The sequence below is a fragment of the Pimephales promelas genome, chromosome 2 (genome assembly GCF_988280905.1).
Source record: "Pimephales promelas chromosome 2, fPimPro1.hap1.1, whole genome shotgun sequence".
NCBI lineage: Eukaryota > Metazoa > Chordata > Actinopteri > Cypriniformes > Leuciscidae > Pimephales > Pimephales promelas.
This window is the reverse complement of record NC_142770.1, coordinates 42770554-42787362: the sequence shown is the minus strand read 5'-3', so window position 1 is coordinate 42787362 and position 16809 is coordinate 42770554. Positions and strand designations below refer to the sequence as shown.

At 44.4% G+C, this 16809-nt stretch overlaps 1 protein-coding gene and 1 non-coding gene across 2 annotated transcripts in view; both read left to right on the top strand.

The window, feature by feature from the left end:
• Nucleotides 1-14243: 14243 nt before the first annotated feature.
• The window catches only part of LOC120475645 (NLR family CARD domain-containing protein 3), a 297421-nt gene continuing 294855 nt past the window's right edge, over nt 14244-16809 (top strand). Inside the window, exon 1 of the mRNA XM_089122554.1 lies at nt 14244-14263. The gene's annotated coding sequence lies outside the window, so the exon portion shown is untranslated. The remainder of the gene's footprint in view (nt 14264-16809) is intronic.
• Nucleotides 16663-16769, top strand: LOC148997524 (U6 spliceosomal RNA). The gene has a single exon (XR_016148210.1). It is a non-coding gene; the product is annotated as a U6 spliceosomal RNA (small nuclear RNA).

The window sequence follows — 16809 nt, the reverse complement described above, 5'->3', positions numbered from 1 at the left end:
ACCCCAAAGGCGCACATTTTCTCGCAATGAATGAAGCTAACTTTACTGATGCTGTCTGTCATTGTTTCTACAGTCTTACGTTATAATCGTAACATTACGCCGTCATACCTGAGTGTTTTGTACCAGACTGCACACACACGAGCAGCGGATCTCGTTTCGCTTCCCGGGAGATGTAGTTCACAGAGCGATTTTCACATAAAACTAAATGTTACTCTTCTGTTGTATGACAAACTGCGACGTTTTTGACTTTCAGAATTATCTTTTAAATTGACAAACATCATATATGTAATTGAGGGCACAGTTCAGACGGAATAAAAAGATAAGTTGTCTCTCGCCATTGACTACCATTCATATTTTTTCCGAAATAAGGTCCCATGAGCCGGAAGCGGAGGGGCGGGACTTAGGCTCTCTATAATGCAAGTACACTGTTTCAAAGAACAAAGAATAATTATTCTTATTTCTATTCAATATTTAGACATTGTGAAATGTGAAAAAATATATCCCAAATAAATAAAACAAGTAAATAAATACACATTTGTTAACAAAAAAGTGCAAGGTATCAAGAACTAGATCAAAACAAAGTAGGCTAATATGTCAATTTGAACTTTTAAAGTGTCTCACACAAAGGCACAGCTCCAACAGGCAGGGGTGTAAAGTAACGAATTACAAATACTCACGTTACTGTAATTAAGTAGTTTTTTTCAGAAATTTTACTTTTTTGAGTAAGTTTAAGGTCCGGGTATCGTTCGTTCATTTGTTTTTGCTTTCATATATGAAAACGAGAAAACAACTTCTTTTTTCGTTTTTCTGAAAAACGAAAAAACGAAATTATGACTTGATATTTGGTTTTCCGTTCTTGCACAGAAATCAGAAAAACCACTTGATATTCTAATTTTCCCCTGTGGGTGGGGCTACATCTGTACGTTTTGATAGTTTGTTTTCCAGTTTGAAACGAAATAAGCAGAAACGAGAAAACGGCTCGTTTATTCGTTTTTTCAAAAAAAAAGAAAAACGAGATTTCGGCTTGATTTTTCGTTTTTTAGTTCAAAGACAAAAAAACGAATAAATGACTTCAAAATTCGTTTTCCACACGTGGGCGGTCCTGAATCGCCCCCTTCCGCCGATTGGTCAAGCAAATCTGAGCATGTAACGTCATCAGCCGTCGCTCCGGTCTGTTCAACAAAATAATAGTCCTAAAAAATAAAATTAAAAATAGTCCTCTATATGGTTACCGATTCTTAAACTGTACAGGGCAGGTCATATTGGGCTTTCTTCTGTGCAACTTAACACGTTTCACAGAAATCTTTACTTCAGACATGAATGTCTGCCAACAGCCCGTTCTGTTTGGTGAAGCGCTTGACAGCGGCGAACCAGTCAGAACTTTTTTTAGACAGTAAACTCTGTTTAGACACGGGATTGTGAACGCAAATATTGTAATGCCAATCGCCTGAGGGTGGGCACCGACGATGGTGAAATACATTTCTACTGAAACTACTGTAATCATAGCCGCGACCCGAGACAATTAAAAGCGCAATATAACTTTAGTTAACAAAAACACAATTTAAAAAAGTGTTAAACATAAGTTACTTTGTCTTATTGTTTTTAATAAATTAATTGGGAACCACAAACGGAGCCTTCGTTTAGAGCGATTTTCCAAATATATTTTATTTGTTATAATATTGGGTAATATGTCACCAGATCTAGGCTAATTAGTTTGATTATAGAATATGCAACTTTTTTATATTATTGTACTATTTTATTGTTGTTTTGTAATTAACAATATATCATCATAACTTATAAAGATCAAAATCTACAGAAGAGCTTATGAGACTGCATGTTGTGAGACTAATCAATGCGGAAATTTCCCTGCCGACACAATTCTGAATGTTGGCTATGTTACAGATTTAATGTTGAGCAAATAATGTTAAAGGCTTCTTAAATACCATCGGTTGACGAGTTAAGAAGGATGTGTTAATTTGCAGTGATTTCAATCTGTCCTTAGTTGGTGACCCAGTGTAATTATAATACAACATAAATAAAAACAAACACACGTAATATGTATGCGGCGAAACACATCTGCTTTTCCTCTAGATCACTTTACTGTGTGATGAAAATAAACTTTTCTTAAAGCGTGTTGTAGCTACATGACCACATTGCACGCTTCGTTGTATACCGTAATAGACAATTGTCCTGCAAAATGAAGAGGTTTTTGAAGGGAAAAAAATTGAGAGCAAATGTCAAATTGTTTTATTTATTTTATTTAAACCAACAAGATGAGGCGTTTAGGCATCTGATGAAATGTATGAACAAACACCCAGCTTTGCAATATAGGTAGGTGGGCGTTTAGATGTACAGTCAGGACGATAGACTGGTCAGGACACAGTCTAATACGAAAAAAACAACATAAAAAAAAAAAAAAAAACTCGGTAGTTGTGGTGGCAAGTCACAACAATATATTTGTATTTGAATACCATATGAATAAAAATATATAAATAATAATAATAATGAATATATATGTTGGCAGACATTCATGTCTGAAGTACAGATTTCTGTGAAACGTGTTAAGTTGCACAGAAGAAAGCCCAATATGACCTGCCCTGTACAGTTTAAGAATCGGTAACCATATAGAGGACTATTTTTTATTTTATTTTTTAGGACTATTATTTTGTTGAACAGACCGGAGCGACGGCTGATGACGTTACATGCTCAGATTTGCTTGACCAATCGGCGGAAGGGGGCGTTTCAGGACCGCCCACGTGTAGAAAACGAATTTAAGTCATTTAACGTTAATAGTTTTTTTGTCTTTGAACTAAAAAACGAATAAACGAGCCATTTTCTCGTTTCTGCTTAGATCGTTTCAAACTGGAAAACAAACTATCAGAACGTACAGATGTAGCCCCACCCACAGGGGGAAATTGGAATATCAAGGTGTTTTTCTGATTTCTGTGCAAGAACGGGAATACCAAACATCAAGTCATAATTTCGTTTTTTTTGTTTTTCAGAAAAAACGAAAAAGAAGTTGTTTTCTCGTTTTTTTCGTTTTCATATATGAAAGCAAAAACAAATGAACGAACGATACCCGGACCGTTTAAAATTGTGTAATTTTACTTTTACTTGAGTACATTTTAAGTGATGTATCGGTACTTTTTCTCCGCTATTTTCCTTCTGTTTGCGGTCGTTACTCATTACATGCTTGTTTTAATTTAGTTTTATTTTTATCCATCAACGTGATTGGATCGAGTAATCGGTCTCGTGACTGCCATCAAATCAAATTAAGCATAGAAAACTTACCGCCTATTCCTGCTGTTACTCGTGACTGCTGTGGAAGTGCATTCATCATGCATCAATTCAATCCAGATATCAGCGTCTTCCTCTAATATGCTAAGGTACATTTCTGCTTAATATGATATTTATATAGGCTGGCCTGTCTAAACAGGGCGTAACATTTGGTCTGAGGTTGGGCGTGACGAGTTCATAATGCGGTGAATTCCCGCTCCCATTTACTTCACAATCACAATATAGAGAGATGCGCGTCACGATCTGTGCACTGCCGCGTCTCGCGCTCGCCATGCCGCCAGATTCAGAATCAGTGCACCATGTCGTTAACTTGAACTGCATTTCTTAATAATAAATTAGCACAGCTCGTTAATAAACAGCGTTTTTTGATTGATCCATTGTACGATCCGTCTTTATTTGGCAAGTGTACTTGCGCAAAAACATTTTTCATGTTGACCTTTTTTTTTTTTTTTTTTTTTTTTGTGTGTGTGTGGATGCTGCTGATAAAACAACTTCGCCGAGACTTCAAAGACAATGAGACAAAGTGTGTTTGTTTGTTTCTTTTGTAAGTTTCCTGGATATAATTTCCCTATTTAATGCACAATTTTCCTTACAAATATATTATCAGCATTAGCATTACAATGTGAGTAAATGTAGCCGTGTAAAATGTAAAGGATGCCACCCTTCTAGAACAATGTGCATTTACGTTTAAAATGTAACATATTTAATAGCATGTAATAAAAGTGTGTAATTAGTGTTTGCTCACTATCTTAGCCTTTTTCAGTGCATTAGTTGAGGTAATCTGATAATATTAGTGATTCTCATTTATGAAAACACTAACATTGGTACCGTTTTGGAGAGAAATTGGGTATTTTTTAATCTCTCTTTTTAACCCATCTCTTGGTGTGTGTGATGCTGAACTATCATATGAGTTTCTAAAACTTTGAATTCTTTACACAGTTATGAATATTGATATTTTATGTGCAACAACAGCATGCTCAGGCCCAGTGGCTTTTCGCCTAATTTTAAATGCTTTTTCTCCCCAAATAATGATTTAAATGGTGATGAGTGTACTGATTTGATGCATTTTAAAAAGATGGATGATAGATATTCTTCAATCTTTCTTACAAAGAACAAACTATAATGTGAATTACAGTATGTGCAATTTTTTTTAAATTTATAAATTATAGTGCACAGTGTTTATTATAAGGGTTGGAATCCGCACCTCAGTACTCACTACTCACTACTCTTGAGTACTTTTAAATGAGCTACTTTTTTACTCTTACTCAAGTAGTTTTTTGGACAAGTACTTTTTACTCTACTCACACTACATTTTTTGGAATGTAATGGAACTTTTACCAGTACTCTTTCCACCACTGCCAACAGGACATTTCATATTTTTAAATGCTGTTTTTTTTTTTTTGACTGTGCATAATGGCTGCATCTGTTGTGCCTGAACGGGTTTTATGTATTACTGCCTGATGAACATTACTGTGTGTGAACGCGTTCCTTCTGGTGTCTGTGAACGCTCTCTCGGTTTCACTCTTAACTTTGTACAATAGGGTGCCAGATTTGTATAGAGCCTTCCAGGCGAAAACCCGGATTAAACACACGTAAACAGGCCTTAATATGTTGCGAAAAAAACACCCAATCTGGCAACAGCAGCCAGCAGTGTCGCGCCGCCGTCGACAAAGCAGCGCGTGAGATGTATGATCATTCAAACGGATTTTATGACGAGGTCGGTGAGGATGGGAAAAATCTTACATTTCTGTGCAAACTGCCCGTCGATAAAATAATTGTTGTCTGTGGTTGTATATGGGCTATGAACTGAACTAGTTCATTTTAAAATGTGTGAACTGAACTTTGAACTAGTTCATGTAGAAAGTAAACTTTCCCAACACTGAGTTACGCTATCCGTGAGTGTGCGCCATTTCGCGCTGTCACGTTATTTGCACTGTCGGGAAAAGGCATCTGCAACAGATAACTGTCTGGAAGAAGGCCCGTCTCCAACTCCAGCTGCAGTTGTTGTTCCCAGGTTGAAAAACTGGGTGGGATGGTTATGTTTTAGGTGCGATTTTAAGTTAGTTGTGTTGCCTCGTTTCGTTGCTACGGTTTTAAAACACAGTCGACATATCGGCTCGTTCACGTTAATTATCTCCTCTCTCGTTCGGCTTATGTTCCCACACCTGAGCTGAAGATTGTGGATTTGAAATCAATTCCATGTTGGACTCGTTCTTCCTAACTGGCTCGATGTAGATGTCACGAAAAAATAGAACACTTTAAAATGCAGTTGGATCACACCTTCTCTTCACCTGACGGTGTCCGCTCGCTCTCTCTCTCTCTCTCTCTCTCTCTCTCTCTCTCTCTCTGTGTGTGTGGTGTGTGTGTGTGTGTGTGTTTATGTGGAGACGCTGCCTGAGCCCCGCCTCCGACACAGAGTGCAGGCAAGATGACAGAGGCAGCGCGATCAACTAAAATGTTGATGACATTCATTTTAATGTAAAAATGAATCTAATTATTATTTTAATAATAAAACTGTTGCAATATATCGCGGCACCAAAAATGATCGCGCTCATTTACATATATCGTGCGATAAGTCGATATATTGACTATCGCGACAGCTCTATGTCTGGCTTGCCACGGACCATTCTGAAAGTGGCCTGGAGTGAAATGTGTGTGGCATGATTTTGACTACATTTAAAAGAGGGTTGCAAACCAACATGAGGAAGAAAGGAAAAGTGACGCTCTTACCTGATTTACCTAGAGCAGGTTCATGGGCTTCACTAATTTCTGTAGGGTGCCCATGTGCTGGATCACGCTCTGGAGTCGATTCTGTTATGTTAACCCTCTGAGACCTAAGGGTATTTTTACAATTAATTTTCCGTCTGGTATTATTTAGTAAAAAAGCTTGTAAAACATCAACCCTTTGGTGCACAGACAATTGACACACCTATTTTTTTCAGAACAAATTTAACTCTTTTAGCATATTTGTGTTGCATTGATGTCACCTGAATGTAAAATAAGTTATGGGACCATAAAGACAAATGAAAAAATAAATCGGAAAATGAATAACTCAAGTATTTATTGAAATCACACACAAATAAATAAAAGCTAAGCAAATTTCCTCTGGAAAGTAGTTTGTTCGTGTCTTTGGAGTCCTGGAGCACAGGAATAAACATTATAACTTGTACAGAACAAAAACTATTGACATTTTTCCAAAAGAAGACCAAGCGTTTTGGGCCTCATGAAATTCACTGGTGCCAAGCCTCAAAACAGTTCCTATCAGCAATCACACAGAGGGCCACATCACAGGCTTTGCATTTCTATTTTATTTATTCTTTTATTTATTATCTTCTTTTTATACTTTTATACTACTTTTATTCTACTAGGCTATAATACTTTTTTACAGTAAATAAATAAATGGCACTTCAGCTGGTTCTATCCTGGTAATCTAGTTCCTCATCCGTCAAAAAGCTCTGTTCTGCTGAAAACTCAAACTTTTGAGCAAAAATGTACATTGCCGTAGCGGGTGTGTCCGGTCTCCCTCCGCTTTGGCTGGCCGCATCTCCTGCACTTTTGTTCTTGTGGCACGCCGGCCTGGGCAGCGACGACTGCTCCTGCTGCTGCTGCCCTCTGCTCAGCCCTCTTCCTCCTCAGCCACTTAGTTTTGTATGGAGAGCGAGGCTGAGGAGGGGGAGCAGGTGGTGCTGCCTGCACTGCTTGTTGTCCTTGCTGTCCTGGCAGCAGCTGCAGTGCAGGCAGAGGGCCGGCGTGATGTGCGGCGGCCAGAGGCAGAGGGAGGATGTGTGGAGCTGGCGTTGTCCGAGGGAGCGTCGGTATGGGGAGCACCCTTACACTCTGCTGGGGCAGTGAGAGGTCCAGAAAGAGAGGCTGTGTTGCTGAAAAAGGTCCTGTTGCAGCCGCAGCAGCTGGTGGTATGGCCAGAAAAACAGCTGAGTGGGCGCACTGGCGCTGGCAGAACAGGCACCGGTGCTGCCACAGCCAGTGCTGCTGCCAGTGCTGCTGCCAGAGGTCCCGCCACCCTTGGCGCTGCTGTTGCTGCTGCCAGAGGACGATCCGCCGCTGCTGTTGGGCCCGGCGCTGCCGCCGCTGGTGGTCGTCCCTCTGCTGCAACTCCTGAAGCGAGCACAGTCCTCTCCTTCTCCTGCTGCCTCCTGGTGAACCTGAGAACGGATTTCAACATAGTATTTTAGTTACATGTACAATTTTAAGAGCATGCAATTCAAACATGTCGTTACCATAACATCAGAAGCATCAAACATACCACAGCGAGAGGATCCTGGCATTCAGCTCATGGGCGCCCAAGCCATCAGCCTCTGGTGGCTCAGCACAAGGTCCCGGATATGCTGGTACCGAAGCAGTATGCTCTCCCACCGCGACCTCCGGGCACCGCACGCACGGCTGCCCGCAGCCGAGGGGATCAAGCGGCAGAGCTGAGTGCATACTGCCTCTACCAGCCGGCTTGCGCTGGGACTGCTGTCAGGTCCAGAGGTCTCTCCGACCAGGCAGCTGTGGACAATGGACAAAAACAATGACGGATGTGAGCAAGATAATGGGCAACATTGCATAGAGCAGCTGGTGTGTACATCAGTGATATGTATGATGGAAGTGTAGCCTTACCGCCTCAAGATTTCCACACCAGGTATACTGGTGCGGCTTGGCTTCGCTGCCATGAAGCGCCCCTGAGCTGGCCTGTCCCTGTAGCGGGGAGGGTAAGCAGGGCCTCGTAGAGCCTGATGAGCTCATCTACCCTCTCCTCGGACAAGGCCGGGTCGTGACGCAACCCCACCAAGGCCGTGTTCAACTGGACCACGGCCAGGTACCCCGGCTGGTCATCTGGTCCTCTGTAGTCCTGCAGACACACACACACACACAAGAAGAGATGGGAAAAAAAAGTCAGTTGGATGGAAAAAAAATAAGTCAGTTGGATGGAACAGAGCAAGCGCCGTTTTTGGTGATGCGGGATGCACTGCAGTCGTGCTTACCTCAGCAGCCTGCCGAGGCTCTGGCGAGGACCGGCCGGGGGAGTGGGGTGCGGGCTCGGGGGCACCGGTCGGACTGGATGGCTCGGGCACGGGTGCGTCGGCCGGTCGCCCTGACCGCGGGTCCGTCGGAGGATCTAGGAACTCGCCAGGCACGTGAAGGGTGAGGTCCTCCACCTCCTGCTGGCCGTCGGCGAGCTCGTCATCCTCGACGAGATGGGTGATGTCCCCCCCGCGTCCGGAATGTCAAGATCCAAGCTGACGTCCTGCAGCACTCTGCCCGTCTGGGAGTACAGGTACTCGATGCCGATGAGTTCCCCTGAAGTACAACGACAGTCAGTCAGGTACAAGTATCATTCAGTGTGGACACGTGTAAGCGCGGTGGCTTGAGTGTTCTTACCAGTGTACTCCCTGGGCTTGATGTAATCCTTGACCACACTCACGCCAAGCACCCTTTGGCTGAGCTGATCAAGAGAGTGCTGCAGGGGGCCATTGTAGGAGCGGAGCAGCGGCCGTCCCTCCTGTGCCGCGGACGACACCCTGTCCGCGTTCCACTGCGTCAATCCCTCCAGGAGAAATGCCTGGAAGTGCCAGGGATTGGCACTTTCTCCTGAGGAGGAACACAGATCTGTTTAGCGTTTTATTCGGCGTGCACAATGTGAACGACAGCGAGTCGAGGACAGCGAAAGATTGATGTGACGGTGAAACACGTGGTCTACCTGGAATGAAGCGGTTTAGATGGAGGTGGAACGACTCCAGGGACGTGGAGCCTCGTGCACAACAGTACACCGGCAGGCTGATCCCCCCCTTGGTCATCCTGCCGGTCTCAGTGTACAGCTCCACGCCCGGCGGGTCCTGGATGCACTGGAGGTGGCGCTGCTGCTCCTTCCAGATCTTCTGGATGCGGTCTCGGTCCAGCAGGGAAATCCCCATGGTGTCTCGTCCGCCGGCACCGCCGAAGGTTTCCAAGAGGTCACAGATCAGCCGCTCCGTCTCCGCCGCTCCACGCGTGCGGCGACAATGGAGAGCCATGTTCCTGCGGCTGACGTGCCTCCACACTCCGGCGTCGGACGAGAAGGTCATCCCCTGCGCCTCAAGCATCCTCTTCGTGGCGTCGAGCAACCGGGCTGTGTCCTCCGGGTCCCACAGGAAGATGCACGAAGACAGCTGCCGCAGGAAGGGTTTATACAGCGGGTGGCTCTCGGTGGTGACACCTGTTATGGAAAAAATGCATGTTATATCAAGTTATGGAACCATGATGTCTCTTACTGAAATGCTATTTGTTTAATTATTGTTATTGCCAAAACACACCTGACGCAATACGCCGCATCAGGTGCCAGATGTCCAGCCGGACCACCAGCTTGTCCCACTTCCCGAACACGTCAGCTGCCTTGGATCTCCCGTGGGACGAACAACAGTCCCGGTCGACGTAGAGGAGCTGAGGCGGCTCCACCCCAGCGTCCCTATACCGCCGCATTAACCCCTCAGCCATGGGCAACAGGCCGGCACCCTCGGCGTCCGTGAGCACGGACATGAGCACCTGCCCGTGCTCGTTGCCGACGTTCGTTGCCCATGCTGCGGTCTGGGCGGCAGCACCGGAGAGCTTCCGGGTCACCTGTTTGAAAGGACAAAGCATCTCAGTAAGGCTGCACGCACATAGCCAGAGCATTATTCTCCACACCACACTTTTATACATTTACCTTCTTGGTAGAGTCCATCTTCAAAGCCCTTCCAAAGATGGAGGTGACCTGGGCCTTCACGTCCTCCAGGCGGGAGAGGATGTCGTGGCAGTACACCAATAACAGCCACGCGTACTGGGGCACGGGTGGCGGTTTTGGTGGTGGGGTGCACATGCGCACGACTCCCTGCGACGTGAAGGGCTCCATGACGCTGAGGTAGTGTATGGACCGCCGCATCCAGGCCTCTGTGTGTGCCTCACAGAGTTTTTTGTACAGCTGCGTGGCGCTGTTCCCCCGAGTACGCTCACACAGCTGTACGATTACCCGCCGGTCGCAGGCAAGCCTACAGAGAGGAGTACATCGCGTGTTACACAAGAGCCAGCCACGCGAAGAAGGCAGCTGGTGAGGCGGGTGGCTGAGTGTAACTCGGCCGGGGCTGAGGGGGGTCCCACCACAGCTTGAGGTCTGTGGTGAGTTTGGTCCTCCCCTCGCTGTCTGGCTTGAACAGCTCCCGGCCGATCCACTCCTGCTCTTCCACGGTGAGAGCTGTCCGCCAGCTCTCAGGCAACCGGGACTGTGAGAAAAGAAAAAAAACACAAACAAACAAACTGTCAGGAGGCTGAGAGGAGGTGCTACAAGCAGATTGACAGTCAACTTCTCTGAGTTGTGCCGTCCATGAGTACGGGCCAGGTGTGTGAGCGTGTGTTTGTACCTCAGCCGAAGCAGGAGTGGGTGTTGCGGGCTGCTCCACTTTACTCTCCTTCCTCTTCCTCTTTGCCGGCGCTGGTGCCAGGGTGGCCTCCCCGGATACAGTCTCCTCCACGGAGACGTGCCCGGGCTCCTCCCTGGTCAACGCCGGAGCCCGCGCAGGAAACGCGAGGCTAGGTGGAGCAGCCGCAACTTGACGTGGTGGTGAAGGTGGTGGTGGTGGTGGTGGTGGTGGTGAGGGAGGGATGGATGATAATCCTGGAGGAGGTGGGGATGGAGGCCCCACCACCAGCGGGAGCGTCTGAAGGACCTGTACGTGAGCTTCACACACACACACACACACACATACAGAACAAAATGGCATCAGCCACAGGCAGGCAAGACCAAGTGAGACGTGCAGCGTGCCAGTGATTAGATGACGTGCAGCATACCAGTTATTAAATGGCGTATAGCATGCAAGTGAATAGATGACGTACAGCATGCCAGTGATGGGGCAGATGGTTTAGTGCGACAAGGTGGATGTTGACAGATGCAGCAGGGCCAAGTGAAGTAGACATGTGAAGGTAGTTAAGCAAATCCACATTACCACTACGTTCTACACATCTACCACCGACAAAGACGGCTGCATTACCTGCCAAACTTACCTTTGATCTTCAAGCATAGAGACCAGTAAATGAAACCATAACAGTTAATACTAAAATACCGCCAGAATAATATATATTGAGGGCAAATGTTGCAGTGTGACACGTCCAGTTAGGGGTGGGCGATTTGGCAAAAATATCATATCACAATTTTTTAGGAAAATCACGATCACGATTTTTTATCACAATGCTTTTTGAAGTTGGTTTTACTATTTTGCAAGTGGCTGTTCATTACAGCCAAACGAATGTCTCTATGTTAAAAACAAAGCCTTAGGTAAAAAAGAAAAAAAAAAGAAAGGGAATACATTTAGGCCAGTGGGGAAGATAAAAATTGTCATTATTTTCTTTGTTATTAAAAAAAATAAGACAAGATAAACATTACACAAATTAATATTCAAATTAAATAAACAGTGCTTTATTTTTCAGATACAGTAGGTGTATTTAGCAGTTGCATTGAAGAAAGTAATTAAATGGACAAATGTGAAGTTAAAACACTACATAGACTTCTTTGTATCAATTATTGATTCTTATTTAAGCTACTATTAAAGTTCTCAGTCAGTGATTGATTTTCTCCTTGTGTTTTTTTGTGTTATTAACACTAAAGGGATAGCTCCCTCAAAAATGAAAACCGTCTTAATTTACTCAAGATGTTTTAAACCTGAATAAGTTTTTTTCGTCTGTTGAAAATAAAAGTTATTTTGAATGATGTGGGTAACCGAACAGTTGCTGGTCCCGAGTGTATAGTTGTTGTTTTTTTCTCTCCTGTAATGGAAGTTAATGGGGACCAGCAACTGTTTGGTTACCCACATTAAAAAAAAAAAAAAAAAAATATATATATATATATATATATATATATATATATATATATATATATATATATATATATATATATATATTCTTTTGTGTTCAGCACAAGAAAGAAATGAATACAGGTTTGGAACAACATTAGAGTGAGGACGCATATTAATATAGACGCATATGCGTATATGTCATATTAATATAGACGTTAATATAGACGCATATTACACCAGATTTTCTCTCAAATGTTTGCTTTCACTTTAGACATAGCCAATTCTGTTTATGTAAACATTGTGTGTATTTAACAGTATTGGCATAATAAGACTCGAAAGATAACTTCAGTATTCAGACGCTGTTTGACAGGCTTCTAGTTCCTGTGAGCGTCGGGGGTATGCGCTCAGGAAGGCGCCGTTAGAACAGCGCATCATCAGCATGTGAATCAAATGTTTAACCGGCAAGGCTTGTGCAAATAATGAACTTTAGTGAATTGCCGTGTCTCGTACCTATTCATTAACGTGTGATGTGTAGGCAACGTCGCGTTGTACCGTTGAGACAGAGGCGCCAGAACTGAACTGATAGAATGCACTGTAACACGATACTACGGTATTTCTTCAACAGCAGATCGTGGAGACATTTTAATCGTCCACGATAAAAAATCATTGTCATATCGCACACCCCTACGTCCAGTGTGGTGCCAATTACCCGTTTCTAAGTCAGTGGCCATCTGGACCAGTTCCTCGTCCGTCACCTCTGTGTGTGGGGGGGGGGGGGGTGGAACCGAGGGACGCTGGTCTCTGGCGGATGTAGACACTGCTGTGGGGTGGGAGGGCAGTGGTTAGTTAATCCTGTACACCAAACCACTATTGTGTTAAAGAGAAAGAAAGAGATATACCTGGAACTGCAGGTAACTGAGCTCACCTGGGGCCATTGGACGCCGTCGCCTTCCCAGTAGGGCCGAGAACATGGGAGCGGTCGGCTTGCGTGGCGGCAGCCCGGTGGAAGCAGCGGCCTTGCTGGGGCCACCGCCGCTGCTGAGAGGTGGGGGGGTAGCAGCCATCTCTGCCGACCGCTCCTTGTCTTGGCCCAGGATGTACTTCCTGGCGGCGTCCATCGAGGTCCCAGGCTGCGGTGTCTTCCGCCGTAGCCACTTGACAAAGCTGCAAGACAATGATCAAAGATTAACACGCATATCAACAAGTCACAGCACCATGCCCTTCACCACAACTGGACTTACGTCTTCTGCTTTTTTTCTGTAGACTCGTACAGGTCCTTCAGGGTGGCCTCCTTGAAGTCCCCAAAGCCAACAAGCGCCTCGCCCTCACACCCGGGCTGAGTGGCACGGGCCCGGGCCTCCTCGTGCAACCGGCGGAACCTCACCTGCTCCACAACAGCAGGGTGGGCGCACGAGTACCGGGCGAGTGCGTCCTTGTTGGCCATAAGGGGGCTGTCGGAGGCACTTTTCTCCCGCTCCCGCTGGTGGCTGGCAACTGCGTGATGTAGCCCACGTCGTTCTCCAGGAGCCAACGGAAAGTTTGACCCTGGTACTTCCCAAACTGGATGCTGTGGCAGCCCAACACCAGCATGGGGTCACCAGGGTCACCGCCCTTGGAGACGACGTGGGCTTGGGCCTCCTTCTCCACCTCCTCCGGGTTCTTGGCCCTCGCAGCAGCGGCGGTCCCGCGTGACCCCTTAGCGGCGATGAAGGCCAACGCCTCATCAGAGGCCCGCAGGATAAGCTGCTGCGAGGCCGTGAACTTTAAATTAGCTAAAGACATATCTTCAACGACAAATGGCACAGCACAGCATTAAATGAGCATTACAGGTGTAGCGAAATGTATAGATTTTAATGAACTTACAAAAACACGTACAGATCTATACACATGCACACACTCAAGAAGGAACGCAAAACGCAAGGCTCGCAAAGGAAGAAAAAATGCACACGCATGGAGAATTTTGCCTACGCTGGAAGCCTCCCCAGCGGAACCTGAAGTCGCATGACTTATGTGACGCAAGTTTACTCTCACATGATATAGTTCCGTTGGAAAAAAAAACCAGATTGCTTAAGGAACAATGTAACCCAGTTTCCTTATAAATATGACTGCTTTTCGATGTTAAGTTGTTGCATTCTTGATTGAGATTTTTGTGTGCATCCCTGAAGGTAATTATTCTTCAGTGCAGTTTACTAGAAAAGTTTTTTGATTTAATTGCTCTGCTCTAAGATTTTAAATTGATATGCTCTGAACAAGACCAAGTTAATTGTTTCATCTATTGCTTGAACTGTGTACAGGGTATATAGCCTTTGTAATTGTTCCACTTATACAGGACTGCCCTGTTAAGTTTGGATATACTGAAGTATTATAATCTGTAACCTTTTATTATTTTGCTACAAATAGTAAGCATTGTGTAACCAGTACTCTTATCTTTTGTATAAATAAATTGTTACTTTATAAATACAAAAGTGGTATCGTTTTTTTACTTCAGTGTACAAAAAACAGTTCTAAGCAATAATGAGAGCATTAGAATAATTCTTGCAAAATCAAGAAGCCACAAGGACTCCACGGAATCTTCTCCTAGGAGGGTGAGTATGAATTGGATTAATGGTTGTTAAGGATAAGTTATTGTTTCACATGAGTGTACGGACACACCTACATTTACTGGTATAGGTTAAATGAGCTAGAGAGTATACCAGGAGATAATATACTTGACATAATACCACATCTCATCACACAGGTGAAACTAGCAGCTATAAATTAATTGCCATATTAACAGGACTATCACACATAAGATTAATGATATACAAGAACTACACATTCGTTATTATTGAAATATTAACGTTAACAAATTCATAAACAACAGGTAAATAATGACCCCAGGCAGCCATTAAGCAAACAGGCTTATTGCTAATGCATAAAAGATACGCTTAAACTTTATATTTTGATTTCACGTGGTGATATTATAATCGTAAGTGTCTAAAGACACTAAATGTATAGTCTTTTCATCATTTAATTTTGTTTAGCTACCGAGATTTGCCACATGATGTTGTCCCATTAATTGCCAATGGATTGCATTACATTACATGTTAGCGATCTCTCAAAATGTATTAAATCTTTGATCAGACTTCCTGATTATCTTCCTTAGACCGTGTAAATGTAGTTATTACGGTTTGAAGTCGAAATTCAAAGTGTAAATATTGTTTAAATGTGTAATCAGGACGCCTGACGTTAATTGACTAACAAACATTAACGTTTCTTTACATATAAAAACCAGCGATCGACGGAGAGACGTAACATCAACAAATTACATGTCGGTACATTGTAAAAGTACTCTGGGAAGACAATGTTATGTCTGTACACGTATTCGTAATATTCTATTAATTTTTGTTATACTCACTCAGTCAGTCCAGGTGTCACCGTCTCTTTCTCCCGTTTGAGTAGATGCTATTATTGGCCCAAAACGCTCGACAAACGCTCGACAATCCGCGATTCTGATTGGCCCAAAACTGAAAACGCTCGACAAACGCTCGACAATCCGCAATGCTGATTGGCCCAAGACTGAAAACGCTCGACAAAGGCTCTACAATCCGCGATTCTGATTGTCCCACAACTGAAAACGCTCGACAGCCCGCGATTCTGATTGGCCCAAAACTGAAAACGCTCGACTAAGGCTCGACAATCCGCGATTCTGATTGGCCCAAAACTGAAAAAGCTCGACAAACGCTCGACAGCATCCAGAGAAGATCGCGGGACATATTGCGAAAGGATGACACGCAAATCCGTGAAGCGCTCCATATTTTTGGCAGCTGTGATCAAGCCTCCTTCACTGGACTTGATTCATACCTTCCTGCCACTTTTTATTTTCTTTCTTGATCTCTTGTGTCAAAAACTGGTGCATCTCCAATGTCTATAGGGCACTTTCAGTTTTCCAGCATAGTGTGTCCACTCCCTTTCTCAGCAGATGCCGACAGGGAACAGGGTTTGACCCCGTAGGCGATATCTTTTCCCTTCAAGGTTGAGTCACAGAACATCACTGGAACAGAACAATACATCCACACAAAGCAAACTTGAACTAATATCAACTTCTACTTATGATTAGTTTTGACAATTGCGTCATATAGTGACCAGCAGTGCTGTAACTACCTAGAGAGTTGCCTGCTTCACTGGACTTGATTCATACCTTTCTACCACTATTTAGTTTAATTCTTGATCTCTTGTGTCAAGAACTGGTGCATCTCCAATGTCAATAGGGCACTCTCAGTTTTGCAGCATAGTGTGTCCACTCCCTTTCTTCAGCAGATGCCGACAGGGAACAGGGTTTGACCCCATAGGCGATATCTTTTCCCTTCAAGGTTGTCCGCATAATCGAGTTTTCTACTTTCTGCCAACTCATTTCTTTCTCAAAAACCTGGAGTACACAGCCCATTCAGAGCTTGTAGTTTGGTACCATAGATAAGTCTGCCCAACCCATTCTTTCAGTAGAGGGATCGCTTGCCCTACCACCTTGGTGATAGCTCGCTCGAACCCGAGGGGTACATATTCCGTGAGCGGGACGGTTGGCCTCGTGCTTGCTAAGGCAGAACATATACTAAAATTGGATCGATACAGAGAAGATTAGCATGGCCCCTGCGAAAGGATGACACGCAAATCCGTGAAGCGCTCCATATTTTTGGCAGCTGTGATCAAGCCTTCTTCACTGGACTTGATTCAT